The sequence below is a fragment of the Echinops telfairi genome, unplaced genomic scaffold, assembly GCF_000313985.2.
Source record: "Echinops telfairi isolate 266 unplaced genomic scaffold, ASM31398v2 ScPeMD7_5592;HRSCAF=6446, whole genome shotgun sequence".
Classification (NCBI taxonomy): Eukaryota; Metazoa; Chordata; class Mammalia; order Afrosoricida; family Tenrecidae; genus Echinops; species Echinops telfairi.
In genome coordinates, this window is record NW_022109491.1 from 27,417,964 (window position 1) to 27,431,497 (window position 13,534).

Consider the following 13,534-nt stretch of genomic DNA (forward strand, 5'->3'; position numbering starts at 1 on the left):
TCTCTCTCTCTCTCTCTCTCTCTCTCTCTCTCTCTCTCTCTCACACACACACACACACACACACACACACACACACACACACACACGCTTACTGCCACCGAGTCCATGCTGACTCATAGAGACCTTATAGGATAGGGTCAAACTGCCCCCCCTCCTGTAAGTTTCCTATAAAATAACTGTTAACAGGAATAGAAAGGCTCATCTTTCTCTCTCGCTGGGAGTGGCTGGGAGTTTTGAAGTGCTGGACCTTGTCCTTCAACCATTCTGCCTCCAGGGCTCCTTAGGACAGAGGGAGCTCAAACTGGTGAGCCATGGCTAATAGCCCAGCACATCAGCATATATACTGCCCCAGGGCCCCCCCACAATGACCTGAGCTCCTGCCAAGTCCCTTCGGACCCACGGTGACCCTTCAGGACCAAAGAGAACTTCCTCACAGGGTTCCAAGGCTGTCATCTTTGAAACAGACCAGCCTCCTCTTTCTCCCGAGGAGCAGCCGGTGGGCTCAACCCACTGACCGTTTGGTTAGCATCCCAGCACAGTGCAACCAGGGCTCTTTACAGTCACCTTCACACTCGAACTCACGGCCTTTGAGTTGGTTCCGACACATCACGGCCTTCCTTCCTTCCTATATTATAGGGCAGGGCAGGATTGCTCCCTGTGGGTTTCCCAGATGATGTATCTTAATGGGAGTAGAAAGCCTCATCTTTCCACCTTGGAGTGGCTGGTGGTTTCAAACTGCTGACCTTCCAGCAGTGTAAACATGACTCACCAGGACTTCTAGACAATAACATTAGAAATTGAATAATATTTACAAATGTTACTCATTTTACAGATGAGAAAATTAAGACTCAGAGAAGGCAGCTGCCACCCCAAAGCCACAGAGCAAGTCAGTAGCGGGATCCGAAGCCAGCACTGTCTGAAGGGTGTGGCATGCAGACTTATATGGTCCATATGGAAAATGCCTACCTCCTGGGACTTACCTCAGGAAAACCTAACCCTTTCTCTGTGTTTTAAGTTGATTGCAGTTTTTAAAAACAAAATAAAACAAAAACACCATAGCTGGACCGGGAAACACACTGACAACCCACACCCAGCTGCTGGCAGACACAGCTTTTGCCTGCCACCCATCACCCCTCTGGGGCAAGGCAGTGGGCTTGAGGCTCCCTCTGCACAGGCAAACCTCCCCCCAGGCACACTGCTCACCGGCTCAGGCTCTGCAGAGGCTCCCCCACAGTCCCCCTCGGTCCCCCTCAGAGCCTGGGGACCAATGAACCACAAAACCGGAACAAAGGCCAGCTGGGTAGGCTCAGAGGCGCAGGTGCGGGAGAGGAGCACACGGGTGCTGCTGTGCGGGAGAGCCAGCAGGGTTCGGGCAGGAAAGCCAGAGGGGAGGGTTGACGTGCAGAGGCATTTTGCACTGGCACTGGGCTCTGACGAGAACGCCTGTCACATCGGAGAGACACACCTGGTCGATTTTGCCAGCCATAGGAAGGAAGGCGATAATGAAACTTTGGGTCGGGTGGGGGGATCAGAATTGAAATCAGATCCAATAACCCGAAGAGCTTATCTCCCCTGAGAAGCTTGGAGGCTTAATTAAGGAATGTTTGTAAAGCTTTATCAAGAGATTCTTGATAATTGGTATGGAGGAAAAGTAAGAGTTCCCAGAATTTACTAGTTTGCCCTGGAGTCCTAAGCAGGCTTCTCTCTCTCTCTCTCTCCCTTCCTCCCTCTCTCTCTCTCTTCCTTCCTTTCGTCAGAAGCTCATCTGATTTTTGTCTGAGTCAGGCTCTGGGATGCTGTCAGACCTTTCTGGCCCGTGGCTAGCTTTCCCAGGGAGCAAATGGCTTTTGCTGAGCCATCTTCTAGGCTTTCTGCTCTGAATCCTCTGGCTCTAATTTACACGAGAGCAACAAGTCCTTTCCGAGAGAAATGAAGAGAGCGTCTCCTGGCGCACTGTCCATCTTCTTCCCCCCGCAACCGAACTTCATTCTCTGCAAAATCGCGTCCAAGTGAGCCACTCACACGGGCACCCTGTCAGCAATTAAACGGCATCGGAAAGCAGGAAAAGGCTGGGCACGGCTGTGTGTTGACGTGCGCGATAGAGGGTAAATGCCAGCGCCCCGAGCCTCATTAACAACTACGGCAGGCCCTTGTTCTCCAAGTACAGGGGGGAACTGCTGACCTTCTCGATCCGCCTCTGCCCCACCCCCACCACACACACACACACACACACACACACACACATGAGCTGCGACTCTCACCGCACCCACCTGAGGTGCCCCGGGCCTCTCCTGCCCTGGAGAAGTGGCCAAGCACAAAAGAAAGAAGATGCTGTGGGACCCAACCCAAGAGGCAGCCTGGGACAAGAGCTGCCACCTGTTTGTTTCCGCCAGGACATCCCGAGAGCAGTCTCCTGCCTTCTGTAAACTCGCTCCCTAACTCTCACGAACTACCTGGGCTGCAAACACGGACATCGATTTGAAACACCAGCCCCCGCTCCCCTCCCCCCCAAATTCCTGTCACCCCCAGTCCTGGGGACCAGGAATACACAGGCAAAATGAAGAAATAGAATTCCAGACCCCCATCTCAATATTACCTGTGTGTCCTTTGTCCCCAGGCAGCTTCTGGCAGAGCAGGTGGGAGGGTGGTCGCAGGTGGCTGGCCCAGGACTCGGGGTCTGTCTGTCTCCAGGTCCAAAGGATGTAGCAGGAGACGGCTGTGATCTTTGCCAAAGCCCCTTGGAATGGCAGTTCTGGAGCCTCGTGTCCCCCCCTTTATGGGCTCCAGCCTCCCCCTGACGCCCAGCCGTGGCTGAGCACAGGCTGCTGGGAGCCAATGAGGAAGTGGCTTGGAGCAGTCAGAGCTCAGAGCCCCAGGCCCTTCAACTCAACTCTCCCAGGGCGAGACAATAGGCTCCTCTTCCTGACAGGGATGTGGAGGAGGAAGGCAGTCCTACACACACGCGCTGCGTGGGGCTGGGGGGCGGAGAGGGACGGCAGATGCCGGGTGCTGTGCTGTCTGTCACTTGAAATCCGGCCACTTCAGTTTCTGGTGCGTTTTAAGAAAAAGTGTCCAGGGGCAGAAAAGAGTTCAGGAGAGAGACAGAGGCAGAGAGAGAAGTGAGAGAGCTTCTGCAGGCAGATGGAGACAGAGCGTGTCAGAGAAACAGCAGCGGGTGAAGCAGAAAGATTCTGAGAGGCAGAGAGAGAGAGAGAGAGAGAGAGAGAGAGAGGCAATGTCAGAGAGACAGGTGGGGGACGTGGGGGAGGGGGATGCAGAAAAAGCAGGAGAGAAGTAGTCAGAAAAACAGAGAGGCACAGAGTACCAGAGGTGAAGCCCAGAGAGAGGAAGAACAAGAGAGGCCAGGAAGTGAAGAGACAGAGACCAGGACCACACGTAGGGACAGAGGGATGGCCCAGGAATCAAGAGAGAGGCGCAGAGAGCCTGGGAAAAGGGAGCAGAGAGGAGGCAGAGGGCAGGGGCTGTCGGCTTGGCACCTGTGTTGTGTGCTGGAGCACTCTGTGTGCGGCTAGGGCACGCACACGTGTGTGTGTGTGTGTGTGTGTGTGTGTGTGTGTGTGTGTGTATGTGCTGGAAGCTTTGGTGCTACGTTTGTCTGTAGCTGACAGTGACTCTGGTGCCCACCCGCACTGGTGCCAGGCTCGCCGGCCTGGCAGAGGCACCACTCTTCCCCGGCAGCCAGGAGCTGCCGTTTACTCTTCTCTAGCGGCAACACAGGATGAAAATCACAGAATCTCCCTCAAAACATGGGCTGCGATGCGCCTTTGCACGCACTTGGTAGGGGTGGGTGGGGGGCATGCCCACCTCATGTTCCCAAGCCTGGTGCCAGCAGCAGCTTGCGTATGGCCCCCCTCGTGCCTGCTGACACTTACCAGAACACTGGGGTGGGGGGGGGGGGCAGAGTTTGGAAGGGAACCCACTTCTCTTCTGAGTCAAAAGCCTGATGTATTCAGCAGGCTGGCATCGGTCACCCGTTTCTTGGGCACCTGTGCTTCACCAGGCAGTTGGCCAAAATGGTTGGGTTTAGCCCTCACCACCCAGCCAGACCCCCGTTGATATGTTCCTCTTTTTGCCGTTGGGGAAATGAAGGCTTGGGGGGCAGGGAGGGGGCACAACAAAACTCACTGCTGTCGAATTGATGCGGACACATAGCGACCCCTGTGGGTTTGGGAGACCTGAACTGTCTATGGGAGTAGAAAGCCCAGTCTGTCTCCCAAGTGGCTGCTGGTGGTTTTGAACTGTTGACTATGCAGATTGCAACCCAACTCGTAAACCACTCTGGAGGCTTGAGAGGGGAGAGATGTGCCCCAAACCACACAATCGGTTGTTCATCCAGAAAGGATCCAAACCCAAGTTTTTCGGATCCTAAATTCACTCCTTCCCTCTCTTCATGAAGCCGTCAGTCTGCCCGAGCAGAAGGGCAGAGGAGACAGTACCTTCTCTGGTGCTGGCATCTGCCCCTGGGCAATGGAGAGGAGGAGCGGGCATGAACTAACATTTAAGATGTGGGCTTGCTTCCCAAGAGGCCTCAGACAATACCAACCTCGGTTGACTCCTGTGTAAAGTGGGGACCACAGTTGTCCGTGGCATCCGGCTGTGGTTGAGGGGGAGGCACAGTGATGGGGGCCACGGCACTTCACACATCTGGCACTTGGCGAGGGCTCCCTTTCTGCCCGGGTGGGCCTGTGATTCATCGCTGACGCACTAGGCACTATGGCTCTCTGGGCCCCGGTCCTCTCTCGGCACCTGGCTCACTGGGCTCTCCGGAGAAAACCGCTTGCTGTTGAGTGCCCTTCCACGTGTGCCAACCTCACGTGGGCCCAAGTGGAACTGGGCTCCAAGGGGCTGACTTTGGGGAACGAGATCCCCAGGCCTTTCTTCCGAGGGACTCCAGGGACGGCACTAACCTCTGTCCCTTCGGTTAGCAGAGCAGCATGGGAACCTTTTGCCGTGCCCAGTGACTCTGCGTCGCTGGCAGAAAGAGGACGATAGACGGGGCCCTTTGCTTAGCAGCTGCTGGACATCAGGCACTGGCACGTGCTTCAGTGTATCCTCACAGCAAGCAGGCCTGTGGCGTGGACATTACAATCCCTTCTCCAAATCTCAAACACATAGAGCCCATAGGCCCCAGCCACACGGGGTGGGGAAGTGTAGCATTTGAACCCGCAGGCTCAGAAACTGCAGCTCCTCCGCAGTCTCCTACATCTCCCCTCAAAGAGGGGCCTCCTGAATTAGAAGCCTCGCCCTCCTTCTTCCAGACAATTTCCCCCAGGCGACAGATTGGGTTTGACCAGACTTCAACCCCAAAGCACTGCCACCGAGTGGACGCTGCCTCACAGTGACCCGACAGGACGGGGGAGAAGTGCTCCTGTGGCTTCTGAGGCTGACAATCGCTCCGGGAGCAGAGAGCCTCGTCATCCTCCCTTGGAGCGACTGAAGGGTCCCACCACATAATCCACGACACCATCAGAGCCTGGGTACCGACTTCCGGGACCTCCACGACACCATCAGAGTTTGGGTACCGACTTCCGGTACCTTGTGTGGCCACAGAACCCCAGGAAGCCATCTGCCCAACCTTTGGTGGCCACAGCCAGGCTCAGCAAGTGCTTAGCCCCACGTCCCAGGGGCTTCCTGCCTGGTGACCCAGAGGATTTAGATCTGTCCCCTGGGAATCTAGGAGCCTGGACCATTCTGCTTGTAGGCGAGCTTCCTCATCACCTCGAATGCCAAATCACCACCCCCACTCACTCTCTGGTCTACTTGGTACCCTGCCCCTCCTCACCTCCATCCTGTAAGCTCTTGGCCATAACCTTGAACGGACAAAGGCTCTAAGAGAAGGGATCCGGAGGTTGGTTTCGCAGCCCACGAGCCAGCGGGCACTGTGAGCCTAGAGGAGCGGGGGCCTCTGGTGTCCATGGTTCGTCTTAGAAAAGGAGGAAGGGCGGTGAGCTTTGAGATGCTCGGGGATCACCCTGCTGTCAGCCCCTCACGTGTGGCAGCCTTCACCGTCAAGTCCGTTATCCATTTGCTTCTCCTCTCCTTGTACAACATCCTTTACACACACGTACACAAGAGAATGCCAGGAACAGCCTTGGCTTAGTACCAGCCTGCCTAGCCTTGAGGCTCACACCCCTGGGGGTCAGCCTGCAGCCCCACGGCAGCAGCAAATGCAGTGGGAATCATGGGTTTGCATACGGCAGGCTCCCTTGGACTCAAATCCCAGCAGCCTTACCTACTCACCGCGGACCATCCAATGGGCACCTCACCTCTCTGTACTCCCGAGTCATTTCCTGAAGCTGTGCTCACCATACAAGGTGGGCAGGAGACCCATTCTTGCGTTCCATCACACGCCCTTCTCTGCGTGTCTCCAGCACACGGTGAGTAATTCAGATCTTGAAGTGGGCGAAAAATAAAGAGAAGGAAATATTGGAAGCTGCCTGGCCCTAAGGCCGTTCTGCTAAGTAGGAAGAGGGAAGAACTTAGCAGAAGACAGGAGAAAAGAAAGAAAGCCAACCATTTCTTGAGGGGTCCCACAGGCCCGGCCATGCTCTAAGTCAAATCCCCTAGACTTGAACACACTTGAGACTCTCAACAACCTTGTCGTTGGAGGTGATTACCACCCCATGTTGCAGGGAAGGAGACGGAGAGACGTGAAGGCACTTTGGCAGTTATGCAGCAAGAAAATGGCAGATCAGGGGGCGCTGCGTCTATCCGAGCGGTGGTAGCGACATGACTTTGAAGGGTGACGTGAAGGCCACCAAATTATACATGTGGAGATTATTGAGATTGCATGTGTCTCATGACGTTCATTTTTTTTAACCGCAAAAAGTAGACATATGCCTGGGGATATAAGAATATTCAGGAATTTCTCGCTCCATAGGGGACATGTGAGGTGGGTTCTGAAGGCTGAATAGGAGCTTTCCAAGAAGACAAAGGAGAGTCTCCTAAGGCACTGTTGAGTGCCAAAGTCATGGTTACAAAATGCATTAAGAAAAGAGAAAATGAGAATCCTAACCCCATCATGGTTTCCCTGACTAGTCATTATCTTTTGCTGAGGGAACAGAAATATCTGTTTTAACCCTCTCTTTTCCCTGCCCATTCTGCTCCCAGAAACAGAAAACACTGTCATCGAGTCGATTCTGAGGCAGAGTGCACTTATAGGAGAGGGTTGAACTGACCCTCTGCGTTTCCAAGTCTGTAACTCTTTTGGGGAGTAGAAAGTCCCATCTTTCTCCCTTGGAGCAGATGGTGGTTTCAAACAGAGGACCTTGTAGTTAGCAGCCCAGCGCATAACCACTACGCCATAGAAACCCCCAAGCCAAACTCACTGTCATTGAATTGATCTGACTCATGGTGGCCCTATAGGACAGGGTAGACCTGCCCCTGTGAGTTCCCTAGATTGCAACTGTTTATAGGAGTAGAAAGTCTCATCTTTCTCCCTCAGAGTGGCTGGTGGTTTCAAACGGCCAACCTTTTGGATTGCAGCCCAATGAATAATCACTACGTCACCAAGGCTCCTCACTGTGCAATAGAGGCATCTATTCATTCAGGAAGGTTCTGCTTCTTCACCTTGCTAGCAGCCTCCTGCTGTGCTCTCTGGATGCCTCAGGAAAGGAATATCAGAATGGACAGCGAAGAGGAGAGTATTTACTCCAGATAACTCCCAAATGGGAAATCCCCCTGAAATCACTAACAGCCCAGACAAATCTCAAATGGGACTGGCAGTTTCAGGTTAGAAGAAGGTGCTGTTTTTCAATGTGGTCTCCCAAGGTGGGTGTCTCCCAGCAACTCCCCTCCCCCATTCATGAAGAACTCCCAGGCCTAGGAAGGGTTTCTCTGACCAGGGCACTAGGAAAGACCAGGGACCTCTTAGCAAGGACACATCCCACCAGCCAACCCTGGAACACCTGACCTGGTGCTTGGCACTTGAATAAGATGGACCAAGAGCCATCCATTCCCACGGCTCTTTTCTGAATACCTCCAGTGGGCCAGAGTCTCCCAGGAGTGGGAGATACAGAGGTCTGTGTGGCCCAGCCCCTACCCTCCTGGTGCTTGAAGTCCAGGGACGATGACAGACAAACACAGGAGAATACAAGGGCCCTGGATAAAAACAAAACCGGATGAGGGCTTAGAGAGAGACGGGGGAGGAAGGAGGGTGTGTGCCGGCGAGTGGGGTGTCCTGGGATGTTTCTGTGAGGAGAGGGTATCTGCGCAGGCCTGAGGGAAATAATGACAAGTAGATCTCCTCCAGGACCAACCATTGCATGCCCGGACTTGGCCCCAGTGGAGATGGAAATGTGTAGTCTGATAGCCACACAAAGACCTGCACACAATGTCTATGGCAACTTCACTCACAGCAGCCTAAACTGGAAAAACAAAACACAACAAAAAACCCAAGGTCCTGCAATACGAACAACAACAAAATCTATTGCCATCAAATCAATTCTGACTCACAGTGACCTTGTAGGACAGAGTAGAACGGCCCCATATGGTTTCCAAGGTGGCAAATCTTTTATGGAAGTAGATTGCCACTTCTTTCTTCCCTAGAGTAACTGATGGATTCAAACCACTTACCTTTGGCTAGCAGACAAATGCTTAATCACTGCACCACACCCTTAGGTAGCTCCTCCTCATTTCTTCAATGGAAACATCATACCTGAGGAGGTCTTTTATGTGTGACTTCTCCTGTCTTACCACTGATGCCACTTATCCTGACCGCTCTCTCTGTCCGGAGCACAAGCTTGGAGAGGGAAGAGCCCACGTCTGCTCGGTTCCACGCTGCATCTCCAGCCCCGACCCGGTGTCTGCATGAATGAATGATTGAAGAATGCCACCCGGGAGCCCACACCCTCACTGCTCAGCAAAGACCCATTGCATACTGATCATGGGGGGGGGGGGGGCAGTGCTCAATGCCGATAATAAAATGGGGAGACAAGAGATACTGCCCCAACCTGCATGGGGCTTACAGTCAAGTTGGGGAGCCCTGTGTCAGTCCAGGTTGACTAGAGAAACAAATCCAGAGACACTGATATGTGTGTAAGAAAGCACATCAAAGAGTAATTGTACGTTGAGAAAACATCCCAGTCCAGTCCAGATCAAGTCCATAAATCCGATATTAGTCCATATGTCGGTTCCCAGTCTATAAAGTCTTCTTCAGATTCATGCAGCAAATACAGTGATGCCGAATCCAGGAAGATCACAGGCCAGTGGGTGGAAAGTCTTGTGGCTCCAGTGGCAGTGGAAGTATCTCATTGCTGGCAGGGGTCGCCACGTGGTTCCTCCAGCTCCGGGGCTCTAGCGGAGCTCCATGTGTCTTGTCATCAAGAATACAAAGCAGAGTCTGTGTGTCCCACCTCCAGTGAACTATTTATCTCCGTGCCTCCACATGAGGTCATCAATAGCGACCTGATTGACAGGCTAAATTCCACCCTTCACCCTTAATAGTCTCAAGTCGGCACCAGATTATGTCAATACCACAGACCCTAAGCCAACAATCCCACACCATAGATGGGAATACGCCCCATAAGAAAAGTGCAAGATGCTCTGGGAACATTCCCTGCCTGTGTTAGAGAAACAAATCCAGTGACACTCATCTATGTATAAGAAAGAGCTTAATATCAGGAAGTAAGTATGTATCGAGAAAACATCCCAGCCCAGTCCAACTCAATTCCATAAGTCCAATACTAGTGCATAAGTCCCTTCCTCAGACTCACGCAGTCACAAGCAATGATGCGGAATGCAGGCAGATCACAGGCTGGTGGGTACAAAGCCCTGTGGGTGCAATGGCAATGGCTCTCACAGCAATCAGTGTCAACCAGCAGGAAGGCGAAGGCAGAGGGAGAAGGGGAGATTTCCAGGGCCCTTCTTATGCAACTACCACACTGTCTGATATGCGGATCTGGGAAGGCTTCTCTGGGGCAGTGATGGTGGAGCCTAGACCAGAAAGAGAAAGTGGAGTTAACCGAGGAGCCTCCCAGGAAGTCGGAATTGAGCATGCAAAGGTCCTGAGGTCGGAGGTAAATGGAACTGGTAGAAGATTAGAAGACTAGAGCATTATGACCAAATGAGGGAGATGGGATGGGCAGGGACCAAACATGCAGGACCTTAGAGATGGCCACAGGGAATGCATCTTTTAGGAATTCTCTCTGCTATAAGTACCAAGAGTCAACTTCAGTGGTTTGAAATATAAGGACGCATATTTACCTAAAGATCCCCGGTGGCATAGTGGTTATACACTGGGCTGCTAATCTCAAGGTTAGTAGTTCAAAGCCACCAGCCGCTCCAAGGGAGAAGAATGAGGCTTTCTACTCCCATAAAGTGTTACAGTCTCAGGAACCCACAAGAGTGTGTCTACCCTGTACCAGAGGGTGGCTATGATTCAGTGGAAGTAAGTTGTTTTTTTTTTAATATATGTTATTATTGACTTACATGCAGTTAAGAGGTCTGTGGACCCTGAGTTGATCTGGAGATTGAGGGTCTCCTCAAAGACCTAAATTGTTGGCCCCCATCTCCCCAACAAGGTTGACATTTTACCCCCAGACTTGCTGCCTCATGCCTTCAGTTGCAATGGGCCAAAGCAGGAAGTGCTCAAATTAACTTCCTTTATATGCAGAAGAGGGGCGGGGCTTCCTCTTGGGCTCCGTTTTCCTTTTCTCAGGGAGGAAGTTTTCCCTGAGCTCCTTCAGCAGCCTTTCGGTCCTGTCTGACTGACTGGACCGGGAGCCCTGGCGGCGCAGGAGTAATGTGTGGGCCTGTGATCGCAGGCCAGCAGTTCAAACCCACCAGTCCTTCCAGGGATTTTTTCCCCTCTCAGAAACTCAAAGAGGGTGGTTCTACCCTGTCCTATGAAGGTCAGTTATGGGTCATCATCGACTCAATGGCGGTGAGTTTATTTTCGGTTTGGTTTGTTTGGGTCATTGACTAAAGCAGTGTCACATGACCACTTCCGAGCTGTGAAGTAGACTGAGAAACAATGGATCTCTTTTTTCCAGGTGGCTCAGCTGGTGAAGAGCTCAGCTACTCTGGCTTTAAAAAATTCAGCGGCTGGGCTAGGGTCGTAAAGCTTGAAGGCAAGCAAGCGGCCATCAAACAGGGATTCAAAGTGGAAGAAGCACACCAGCCTGTGTGATCATGAGGTGGCGACGGGGAACAGGCATCAGAAGTTCCACAGTAAACACTCCCATTGAGGTGATGGAGGTGGTCAACGTGGAGACCCAGAGGCCGTCCATAGATAATTGGACATTCCCAAGCCGAGGAGCTGCACAGAAGAGAAAATATATCCAGGGGGCAGTTTAACACCAAGGGAACACACAACACTCCTCTAGTTCGTTAATCCTTCCTCCCCGCACTATTATGATCTCAATCCTACCCCGAGACTTCTGCTAGACTGGTGTGCATACAGCAGCCCAGATGAGAGCTTTCAATATCCGAAAATCAGGATAGACAAACCCCTCAGAAACAGGGAGTAGCAATTCCAGGAGGGTGCAGGAAGGGATGGGGGGTCAATGGATAGCAATGATGGTGGAATAATCCCCCTTGAGGGGGATGAATACTAGGATAGGAGGTGAAGGGGTAGAATGGGCGGTGTAAGATATGTATAAATAATGACAACAATATGTGAGATATGAAGGGTTCCTGGGGGTGGTAGGGTGGGGGAGAGAGGGGGGAAATGAGGAGCTGGTATCAAAGGGCTCAAGATGGAGATAATGTTTAGAAATTGTTGATGCCAATAATTGTACATGTCTGCTTGAGATAAAGATGTATGGATTGTTACAATATATATGAGCCCCCAGTAAAAATGATTTGTTAGTTTAAAAAAACAAAAAAAGAGCTCAGCTATAACCAGAAGGCTGCCCATTCAAATCCACCCAGAGGGGCCTGGACAGAAAGACCTAGTGCTCTACTTTTGGAAACTCTGCCCCTGGCACCCTGCGCCGCACTTCTACTCAGAAACACGCAGGTTACCAGGGATCAGAGCCAACTCCAAGGCAAACGGTTTGTTTCCGGTTTTAGAGCAAGAAGCGGGGATTGAAGTGGCTATTGCAACATCAACAGCGTCCGCTACAACGAGAACTTTTGATCTTCATTATAAGAGACCTGTCTTTAAAGACTCTGGGGTTTTGAGCAATAGAACGATAAAATAGAGTTTGCATCTAAAAGCTCCATTCCTTTGCTCAGGGATCAGGCCGGAGGAAGCAGGAAAGGGGCGGCGGATGGCATTCTCCGGGGAAGAGAGGTTCTATCTTGGTAGGACTGCTCTTTTCTCAGCAGGCGAGGCAGCTTTGAGCCAGAAGAAAGCAACCATTACTGATGAAACATCAACCCTGGCAGCAAGGCTGAGCTGAGCATCCAAGCTTCTGGGACCTGCTCTCCCCCTTAAGCTACATCTGACACAGCACTGACTGGGTTCCAGCATGAGTTCATAAAGATGCTTCATTTCCTGGTGAGGAAGATGCCCATCTCGAAGAGGCGCTCTCTGCCAGGGATGAGGACGCGGGGAAAGCACTTGTCTGCTGCCTTTAGCCAAGAGATCCAAACAGATGCCAATCCCTGAGCTGTGTGCTGGAATGGGGAGAACTTCCCATCCTGGGAATGGCCAGTGCCTCGTCTTCCTGGGAGCTCCGTGAAGTTACATTGTGCTTAATAATAAAATCTCAAACCAAACCCATGGTCTGCAAGTTGGTTCCAACTCGGATCTGTCTGATAGGACAGAGTAGAACTGCCCCTGCAGGATTTCCCAGAGGGTAAATGTTTATGGACTCAAACTGCCTGCCCCCCACCATCTTTGGACCTTAGAGCAGCTGGTGGTGGTTTCTGAACCGCCTGCCAACCTTCTGATTAGCCATCAAGTGCTTAACCACTGTGCCACCAGGAGCTGTTCATAAGAAGTTAATCTCTCCTCCTAGTTACCCTCAGCTGGCAGCAGAACTTTACTGCTATCAACTTCATATCCATCACTCTGCTAAAGCCTCTAGATCAGCGGTTCTCAACCTGTGGGTCGCGACCCCTTTGGGGGTCGAACGACCTTTTCACAGGGCTCGCCTGATTCATAACAGTAGCAAAATGACAGTGAAGCAGCAACGAAAATAATTTTATGGTTGGGGGTCACCACCACATGAGGAACTGTATTGCAGGGTCAAGGCCTTAGGACAGTTGAGAACCACTGCACTAGATGAATGATCTCATCCATCCCTCATAACACATGCGCAGGGAAGGGGCTGTGTTTGTCTCCACCGTTTGTCAGAGGAAGCAACTGAACATGGAGCGCTTGGGACGTGCCTGAGCACACAGCTCGGAAACGGAATAACCAGTTGCCACTGAGTCGACGCTGACTCATGGTAGTTACACAAATTCATGTCAACGTAATAAAAGAATAAAGGGGTGGAGTTTAGCCTGTCAATCAGGTCACCTCCTGAAGACATCTCCTGTGGGCATGGCCTAATCATGAGGTTTCTGCCATCAGAAGAGGGGGCCATCTCTCTCTCTCTCTCTCTCTCTCTCTCTCTCTCTCTCT

General features: G+C 52.1%; 1 protein-coding gene across 1 annotated transcript in view; it reads right to left on the reverse strand.

Annotated features, from left to right (window-relative positions):
• Window positions 1–2,858, reverse strand: part of PDYN (prodynorphin) — a 16,646-nt gene extending 13,788 nt beyond the window's left edge. The window contains exon 1 of the mRNA XM_004698190.2: window positions 2,597–2,858. The gene's annotated coding sequence lies outside the window, so the exon portion shown is untranslated. The remainder of the gene's footprint in view (window positions 1–2,596) is intronic.
• Between the last annotated feature and the right edge of the window lie 10,676 nt (window positions 2,859–13,534).